The sequence below is a fragment of the Egretta garzetta genome, unplaced genomic scaffold, assembly GCF_000687185.1.
Source record: "Egretta garzetta isolate BGI_Z169 unplaced genomic scaffold, ASM68718v1 scaffold138, whole genome shotgun sequence".
Classification (NCBI taxonomy): domain Eukaryota; kingdom Metazoa; phylum Chordata; class Aves; order Pelecaniformes; family Ardeidae; genus Egretta; species Egretta garzetta.
This window is the reverse complement of record NW_009260598.1, coordinates 1254991-1265150: the sequence shown is the minus strand read 5'-3', so window position 1 is coordinate 1265150 and position 10160 is coordinate 1254991. Positions and strand designations below refer to the sequence as shown.

The 10160-nt window shown below is 46.3% G+C and overlaps 1 protein-coding gene across 6 annotated transcripts in view; it reads left to right on the top strand.

Moving 5' to 3' along the window:
• Positions 1-10160, top strand: part of FOXO3 (forkhead box O3) — a 56553-nt gene that overhangs the window by 1639 nt on the left and 44754 nt on the right. The window lies entirely within an intron of this gene.

The window sequence follows — 10160 nt, the reverse complement described above, 5'->3', positions numbered from 1 at the left end:
ACATTTTAAAACTGAACAAGTCCCGCAAAACCACGCTGCTCCTAAGCCAACATATATTACAATCAAATATACGACGCGACCTCTCCCTAGCTAATATTCCCTCCTCCAAAAACCTGCAGTTTGGAAGCAGAAATCTTGAGATACCTTGCATTGCAAAGATGAACGATTGGCTCAGCAGGTACTTCATGATGACTAACTCTCAGTGAAACCTTTTTCTCATGTCTACATGCACAGCAAAAGAAGTAGCAAGTATGAGGCTTTTGGTACAGACGTATGATGGCCGTGGCGTGATTCACAGCCTGTGATGTTGCTTTATTTGAGGAGGAGGGGAGGCAGAGAAAGAAAAGTCTATTTTTGTTTGTTTGTTTTCTAATTACTTGAGCTATTTTTTCTTTGACTCAGCAACTCTGAACAGTACATACTGTACTACTGTAACCGGCAGTCAGGGCTGGGAAGTCGAATGATGGTGATGATAAAAGTAAATATCCTACATTCTCAGAGGGATTAGGAGGAGGTGGAAGAATTAGTCTCGTTACGGTTTTGTGTGGTGTTAGTCCCTTTCTGCATCAGTGCTATCCTGTATGCAATCTTTAGATGTGTATTTCTCAACCAAAGTACTAAAGACAAATAAGAAATCAGAATAGTTTTATATTCACATATTTTTCCATTTATGAAACCCACATGTTCAGGTGATGAAAACATTTGCCTTGCACAAGAAATGATGCTGCAAAGCAAATGAAGGAGTCTTGTTGTTTTCAGTAGTGCCTGTGGCCTGTTTGGAGAGTGTCTTAAGAACAGAGTGGAGAGTGATTTTGATTGACACAAAATAATTTGGTAATTGACATGAAAAAATTTGATTGACATGAAATGCCCCATACCTCATGGTGCTTTCCTGTCAGTCTGCATGCTGCACAGTACGAGTTGTACTCATCGTGGCACACCTTTGCTTGGTTGCCCCATTCAAAACTGTTTGAATCCCGACTTCCAAGGTAAGCCCTTACTACTTTTAAAGGCGTTAAGTTGCGTTTGTGGTTTCACATAAGGAAACACTCGAGCCTATAATGGATTGCAAGGGATTCTGTCTGCAAGGGGAAGAAGTGCAGCCTGTGGACTCCTTTGTGCAAGAAGGGATGCTCACTAATGCAGTTGTCATCTTCGTGTTCTGTGCCAACCTGCTTCATTAATGCAAGACATTCACATGTCAGGATATGTTTAATACAAGACTTTCTGGCTCCTTAGGGGAAGAGCCTCACTTCAGTGAGAGTCGTTCACTAGAGTTAGTTGGGTGTGAATTTTAAGCAGGATATCCAGGCAGAAGAGTTGGCATCGATGGTCACTGGGGAGCAGATTCCAGAGATCTTCCTTCAAAGATGCATGGCCCCTCAAGAATGCATAACTGAAAACTGTTTCTTACTCTATCTTACAGGCTAAAAGCCCTGCAAAGCGCAGTATTCCCCTTTCCTATGTCCTCTTCTGAGAAGTTTCAAGCCATGAGGAGGCTTTGTGGAGAGTCGGTGTTGTTCTTGGGAAGGATGGACTTCCCACCCAGGTTCTTGCATGGGTAGCAGCTCCCACCTGGTTCCTTTCTAGAAGCTGCTGTTACAGATTTTTAATGTTTTGCTCCATGCTCTTGCTTCCAATGTTCATCACAGTACTAGAAAACCTAAATGTGTCCTCTTGCAGCCTTTAAGTACATGATAAAAGCCATGTCCATTTTAAAGCTTATTCTTTTTCCAGACAAGGTGACCTGTGGATGTCATTCTTTTGCAAAGGAATAGGACTTTGCATTTGCTGTTGCTGGCTTTCCCTTCTTCTCTGTTCCTTACCATATTTTTTTCAGTTCAGTATGGTTCTCCGTGATTGTAATTGCACTAAGTACGTTTGATAATGCAGAAGTGACCTATTTTGTGCGCAGTTTAGCTGATTCTGCAGTTGCCTGTAGGGTTTCCTAGCAGTGTTCTTCAGCTGCTCCTTGGCTTACAAAAGCCTGATAAGTTAAGCATGACCAGCGCAACTTACTGGAGGCAAGGGAAGTTCAAGGTAACAGAGGAGGATGAGCCATACAGGTGTGATGGGTTGGACCAAGTGTTTATAAGGCAAGGTGGAGGCCTCTGGAACAGATTAGGAGGACCAGAATAGATGTCATTAAACGTATTAAACTGTTGGAGGTCCTTTGTACGAGTTTGTTAACACTCCCAATGACATGGCCAGATATCGTGCCCCTGTAGGCTCAGCAGTTAATGTATGATACCTCTGGCATCTGTGGTACGTACTCAACTATAAAAAACATAGATGAGCTGGGACCCATTACCATAAACACTGTCTGCAGCACTAGTCCTGGTAACAGATTGTTCTGTGCCTCATTAAAAAGGAGATAGCACTGTCAGAGGAGTCAGTGCTTCATTTTGCCGTGTTTGCTACATAATCAGTTAATTTTGCTTAATAGTGCATTGCGTTGCAGATGTGCAAAAGGGCAGAGTCGCTTCACTTTCTGCATAAATACCTCCACTCTGGTGCAGCTGGAGTTTTCACGGAGTGTGTTAGCAGGCGAGCTGACCTCAGCTGGTGTCCCTGCCTTACCCCCCTCCTGGGCTCTCCCAACAGCTCCGTGCTTGGAAAGATTCAAGGTACAAGTTCCTCAGACTAGAAGTTAGACACAGATGTGTGTGAGGGTGGCCCTTCAATGTCTGCTGTGCTTGTGGCGTTTTTTTAATCTTGTGTGAAGAGCTGTCAAGGACTTTCCCACTTTTCATTGGGAAGTACTTCAGTGCCTGTCTTTCGTCTAAGCGTTACTTAAAATACGAAGTTAACATTACTGATTTCTAAGGAGATGAATCCAAACATATCTATCTTAATGCAGATCTTTACGTTTTACTGCCCTTTGAGCGCAGCTTTTGGGAAGATTATTATTAACAAGTCAAATACGGTAAAGCAAACTGTGTGGAGAAGCTGAGTTTAGACTGCTGTTTAGGGACAGCTTATTAAAGATTACAACTCAAGGTTTTAGAAGATCAGCATATTAACACAGTAATATGGCATATCCAAAAATTAGGGCTAATCGTATACTGCTTAAATTTGTAGTGAAGCTGGATATGTGTAAATGGTTTTCTTCAGATGAAAATGAATATATTCAAAATAAGTAAGCATATTCTGCACTTACATATCCCAGTCTGAGAGTATTATAAGGATCTAAAAATAACTGAGTTTATAAACTCTATAGTGTGCTGTGAACATCTTGTTTCAAAATAAAAGAATAAACATGCAAAAAGTAATACTAGATGTGTGAAGGGCCCCCATTTAGAAAAATAGGTAGACATATAATTAAGCTCATCTTTCTTCAGAAAAGCAGGCAAGCACCTGCTTAAATGTGCTTAAATTGTGTTTACTTCAAGAAATACTCAAGTACATTTGAAGTTAATCATCCACACAAAGGATTTTCCCCAGTAAAGACTTGCATGCACGCAACGGGAGAAAGGTGCTTCAAAACTTAAGCATGATTGTAGGGGTAAGGGATGGGTTTGATTTTAGAAGAACCTGAAGGAAGTTAAGTGCACAAATCTAATTGAAATTCAGTGAGCCTGGAGCATCTAATCATCTTGGGTCCCTCTGAAGGCCTTGACCTCTTTTAAATGCTGACACCTGAGCAAGGTGCTGGCTCTTACGAACTGATTTCACATTAGCGCACCAGCACCTGGCTGGACGTTCCTCCCCTGATGCTCAGTGTGAGAAAGCAACTCCCAGCATGTGGTTTTTCTGGTATTGCCAAGTACTGGTGTCGCTTTGGATATTTTTGTTGACTAAAAAAACCACATCAAAATCCCAGTGTGTTTACAAACTTCAGTATTTATCACCCAGGCGGAATTGCAGAAGATAAAGGGCAGGGGTGCAAATGATGATTCCATTGCACAGCTATGAAGATATGAGCAGAAGAGCCTTTTGGAAGCTGGCAAGGTCCAGGTGAGATTTTTAATTAACAAGTGCCTGACCTGGCCCCATACCTTAGTCCAGGCGTCCTACAGAGGAAGATTTGGATCTATATTTTGTGTTTTGCTCTCTCTCCACTTTTGAAAGATGAACCAAAACTTTAAAAAAAATCCTGGGATTTGGGGTGCTTGGTCAGACTGATTCCATCCGAAGCAATGGCTGCAACTTCCCAGGGGATGTTCTGGTGCTCGCTCAGGCTAGCTTCATCTTGGGGCACAGAGGGGAGCGCTGCTTCTGGCAGCCACGTCTCCCGTGGCAATGCAAGCTGACCCTAAGAAGGGTCTTGCTTGTCCTGCAGCCTCCTTCTTCTCCCCACATTCCCCAACAGTTTCCTGTTTTCTCCCTTTCTCCACCAACGTCATGTCTTCTGCCATTCAGCAGGCCAGTTCAGAGAGCTGATCTGGCCAAAATCTGTCAGGAAGAAGAAGGAAAAAAAGAAAAAAAAAAAAAAGAAAAAGACTGTGGGAGCCCTGTTTGGACCACTGCTACCCAACAGGAGCCTGCGTGTTAGGCAAGCAGCTCCCTAGACTGGGGAGCTACTAAGGGTGGAAAATGATACACCAGGGGAAGAGCAAGGGTTGTTTTTATGTTGGGCTGGTTACCCACTCACGCAACCACCTAAACAGCTCAAAAAAATCCCAGGGGCCAGTGCAGGGACAGGCCTGGGCGGTGGCAGAAGAGACCTGCTCAAGGCAGCGTTGCCTCTGAAGGACGTGTTCCTCGAAGCTGGGCTATCGCCCCGCTTGGCAGGTACCTGTTTCACAGCTGTAGCAGCCGAGACGCGATGCTGCTGCAAACAGGTGCATTGGGACATGAAGGTGAATGCCTTTAAAGAGAAAGAGGAAGGTTTGGGGGTGCCTGGCGTTAGCTCTTAGGATGGTAGGGATGGCAGTCTCGTTAGGGCGCTGTGCCCAGCAAGGGCAGCCAGCCTTAGTGCTTGAGCCCTGTGGCCCGTGGGGTCTGTGGCTGTGGGCAGGCAGTGGCACATGCTGCTTCCAAATTGCAGGTTGCTCAAATCAAGGGGTCTTGTGTAATGGGGCCTACAGGATCTCTGGGATACCTTTTATTGGTTCTTTTTATTACTAATAATGACTGGCAGTAATATGCCCTTCTGAAGTTGGCATGCTTCTCCATTAGCTCTTCCACTTGCACGTAGACGCATAGAGTCAAACTCGCGCAGCAGCCTGTCACATGCAATTTGTATTCTTTGTTTGAGAAGCAGCCTATAGACAAAACCTGTTTGCTTCTCCCTTTTGTTGCATTAAGCTATTACGGAGGGGATTTCGGAGGCACGGATGGGTTAGGCACCTGATTTCTGCTGACTTGAGTTAGGAATCAAGGCACCTACTACTGCCTCTGGTGACTGAAAATCTCCCCACAGGTTTTGGCTCACTGAAAGCATCTTGATTTCCTTTGGAAAAGGATGAATAAGACTTTAAATAAGGAGTGCGTGCTTTTGGGGGGTGAAGGCCTTGTCTTGTGAAAGCACTTAGTATGCAAGCTAAATAAAACAAAGCCTTAAACGCTAGGTTTAGCAGCAGCTTCCTTACATCTTTCCTTTAGTCACATATTTCCACTGCAGGGAGCGAGGCAGATGGCCAGGACTTTCTGCTGCCCTGCCTGGTTCCCTCTTTTGTTAAATTTGGTGATGGGGGACCCATGTCTCCATGGGGCTGTTACAGCAGGCTGGCTTCTAGGTTGGGTGGCGTTCACTGGAGCCTGAGGAGACAGACTTGCAGGCAGAAGTTTGCATACGGGGACTTTTAAAGCTGGGTCGTACCTGTGCTCTGTGCATGGTGGCTGCTCCTTGGGGCCTCTTTCTGAGCCTCACACCTTTTCCCACATTGTCTCTTGCAACACCAAAGTGCAATTCCTCAGTTACTCTTTCTTTTGATCAGTGGAGTTAACCCAGGTTGTTACATTTATTAGGGGAGGCATGGGCTGTTAGATGCATGAGCAGTTTGCAAGTGCTGGAGAAATACCATCACACAGGTCATAGCAGGTTGTGCATCATTAGTAGGCTTGAAAAACTCACACCAAAGCCTGTTTTTAAACAGGGAGCCACTTTGAAGGAAACCGAAAACATCTCTCATAGTGCAATCTGCACTTTCTATCTCAAATCTTTTCCTGTCTCTTTATAGTAGCCAGTCCTTGAAATAGCATAAGCAGCATAAAAACTTAATTTTCCCTAGATCCTGTTATGTTTAAAACAGAGTAAGTTAAAATGTTTAATAATTTAAAATTGTGTATGCAGTATAATTGCATTTCCCTTTCGCTGTCTGCGGCTGGGTTTAACACCCAGGCATTTACAAGAGTCCTCGGCCTCACGGGGCACGTTCTGCTCCTGCTCCGCTTGCCAAGCTCCTGCTGGTGTGAGACAGAGGTCCTGTTAGAGCTGCAGGAGGGACCGGGGTTGTACACCAGGTTGTACCTTTTTTTTTTTTTGTTTCTTTTTTTTAAAATAGCTGCTTATTTTCTGAGGTGCAAGCTTGGGTTTCCCAGCGCTGACCTGGCGGTTAATGGTCAGGATCCCAATCGGTGCTGCGCTGCTGTCTCTGCGCCCTCTGCCCGAGGTGCTTGGGGTGGGAATGGCAGGTTCTGCCCGCTTTGCTCCCCCACGACACCTACCAAGTTAATCTGCTTTTAAGTTCGTTTGCACTGACTTCTTGGACGCCGTATGCTGTGTGCACTGTTTGCTTTTCGGGCTTTTAGTCAAGCAGAAAGGCAACTTTTTGCACTTTATGCCAAAAGCCACGGAAGTATTTTCCCTGTGTTTGTAACTGGACCGAGCAATGAGCTTAACCATTTAGTACCTGTTGTAAAGTAAGCTCAGAGGAAGTGGAAGGGTTTAAAAATGATTGTAGCTTAGGTACGCACCCAGATGTACTTCTGCTTTACTGGGAGGTGCACAGGTGTTTGGGACAGTAAGAAATACAGAGGAATTTGCAGTGAAATCTTAAGGAACCATTAGCATGGATGATTTTGATATGTAGATTAATATACAACAAATAATACATGTTCTGGTTTTTGAACCAAGGCTATAATTCAGCTAAGAGGCTCGATATAGTACAAATGAAGGTAAAATCAAAACTGGCTCTCTTCTCCTTTTTCCTACAACTTTTCTAGCCTTTCTTCCAGTTCTTTGTTGGGCTCTCTAACAACAATAGTGGAAAAATATAAAAGGCTAATGGGCATAACCTCTGATTTTCATGTCATTCTACCTATTTCTGTATGTATTTTTCACCAATTCTGTATGTCTTAAGTGAAAAGGAGCTAGCAGCAGCACTGTAGTCCCAGGAAAGGTACTTCCATTTTTAATTTGAGCGGGCAATGCAATAGTACAGAGCGTACTACAGGCTTGGAATAGCCCTTATTACAATCACGAGTGTTAAGATTAATGTCATGACATGTGAACTGTTATTTTGCAATGCAAGTCACTGCAAGCATCCCCTGTTGCACTAAACGTAAGGAGCAGCGTACTGGGTTGGGGCAATGGATTATCTGAGGGGAGAAAAAAAAAAATGCGGACTGCAGTGTTTCCTGTAACATACTGTTTATTTTTGCCACTTACCGCTGACTTTTCCTGGCGAAAGCCCAGCACCTACACCTGAGGGCTCTGTGCCAAGCTTGGTAGGCTTGACAAAAACAGTATGGCAACATTGATTTTTTCTTGGTTTTTTTTCAGAGATTTCTTCTGGTAGGACAGGGAGGGCAGCATGAAGGCCCTTCTCCAGGATCGCTCATGAGAGAGCACAGTAGCCTCGCCGCTGCCTCATTAGCGCAGTATTACGAACATGTTTCGTGGAGTCTCCCATCACTAGCGTGGCCAGCTTTCAATGCACAGCAGGAGGAGCGAGGTCTCCACTAAGACCTTGACTCACGGGGTGGTGGGGTGAAGCTCGCACCTTCTCCGGGCTGGGCAGGCAGCCCTGCCGTGCCTGTGGAGCTTCACCCCAGAGGGAAGGCGGGTGGCGTTGGTCCCGCCAGCCTTCCCCCAAGGGCTTCGGCTTCATCCTGTGGATAAGGCAGGAGACATAGCCTGATCCTGTGGGCGGGGATTAGAATCAGAGGCTGCCAAAGGATCGCACCGAATGAGTTTATATCCCGGCCATGCTGCATCTTGCTGGCCGGTGGCACTCTTTTGGTAAGTGCTGGCGAGCCTCCCACCCCGACAGTCACAGGCTAGGCTCATGGGGTGCTGTCTGACCCCCTCCAGGCTGGCTTTCCCTGCCCTCCACACACAGCTGATGGATGCCACTGGACCTGGGGCCTTTCCCCAGCCTGACGACCCCTTATGCAAGCGTCGGCACCCTCTTGCCCCTCCATCCCAGGAGAGAGGCGAGTTTTGGCATCCCCCTCCTCCTGCCACAGTGGCTTGGGGGAGTGAGCCCTTTGGGGGGCTGGGGTACCACCAAGACAGCAGGTAGAGCTGAGCCCCGGCCGCCCGGGCAGCCCCCGGCACGGCCTGAGCAGGCTCGGGTGCCTGTGTTGTGGCTCGCATGCCTGCTCATGTCCCCTTGGGTCTGGGCTCTAATCCTGGCTTGAAATTTTAAATATTGACAGAGTTAATTCCTGACCGCTTCAGACTGCAGAAACTGGTCCCTGATAAGGCTGTGTTTAATAAGGATATTTGTGGTAAAGAGCTTTGTTGGCTAGACAGAGCTTTACCTTGCTGAGCTCTGCTCTGGCGGGCGAGGAAGAGGAGGTCCCCTCCCAGCGCGCTCCCTTCTTGCAGCCTGGCAGCTCGACGGAGTAGGAGAAACAAGGGGGGGTGATACCTCTTTCTCCCCTCCACCCCAAAATAACTTTACACAGTTGGCTGCAAGCAGCACGAGGAGCCAGAGTAAATGTACTGCTGCAGTAAGCCTGAACTCTTAAACAAATGCCAAAAATAAAAGCAGCCTTACCTTACTTTTTCCACCTTACATAGCAGTTTCCAACCACATCAAGTGAAAAGTCTAGGTGGGTGTAGAGTGTTTATCATCACTGAGTAACACACGTTAGCTAATGTAGCTGGGACGTTTGTTTTGTTCCTGACTACTGGTTTTAAAATGGTTTTAGTGAGGGCAAGAAAAATGATTTAAGTTTACATTGCCACCTAAGAGATAGGAGGGTGTTCCTGATTTGGGGAGGAAGGCTGGCAATGTAAGTGATACTTTTTTTTTTTTTCCCCTTCCACTACAACTGCGAGTAGGTTGAAAGGCAGACAGTGGAAGTGCAGAATCCAGCAGCCCAAGCTTGCTTTCTGTAAGAGTTGGTGTCGGAGTGGTGTCTGTGCCCACATTCGTCTGCAACGATTGTGTCCTTCAGCATCTGAAAATTTTTTACATAGGTGGCAGCAAAATTTTATATCCAAAGCACTGAAAAATTGAAAACAGATCCACATCTGAAATGGTATTCTTCCCCCCCCCCCCGTAGTATTTCTTGTATGAAATATTGCAAGGCTCTTTCCAGGGGGACTTGGCCCTGGCTAAATTACACCTGAAGGCGAGTGCCAAGCAGCACACGGCGGAGGGCTGGCTGCAGCGTGGGAAGCAGGCGATGGTGCAGCATCACTGACCTGGGGGTGGGTGCCAGGGGAGTGGAGATCGCTGAGGGAGCAGGAGGCAAGGTGCATGTCGCGGTGATGCTTTGCAAGCGAAGAGGACAGGTTTTGTCAGCCGTGCTTGGGTAAGGTCTGCACCGAAAGCACTCAAAACAGCGAGGGGGCAAGTCATGGCACCCAAAAGTTTTTGGCCCGATGCATTCTGCAGACAATGATGGTGCCATGCTGGGGCTGAGTGAGCTGTGGGGGGATGGCGCTGGTACATGGGGAGGGATGGATTGAGGAGGTCCATGAAAGCAGGGTGAGAGGCAAAGTCTGTGTCTCCCAGTTTTTTACAGGTTCTGAAAGTCAGAGATGTACCAAATATAGACCCAGAGGATACGTAAGAGCTAGCATAAGGGGAATGCTGGTGCATCTGGAAGTGCTGGACAAAGAAAACCTTGTTACCTTGCGGGGCTTTAGCCTTTGATGCATTCATTTCAGTCACAGGATGTTCAAGTTTAGCCAGGAGTTGGCAGACAGATGGACCGCGAGGCAGTTCACAGAGTGACTCAGTCTAGGCAAGCGTGAAGACTCATCCACATAAAGGTAACCTATTCCAGTATTTTCAGAGAAACTTCTTTCCCCCCCT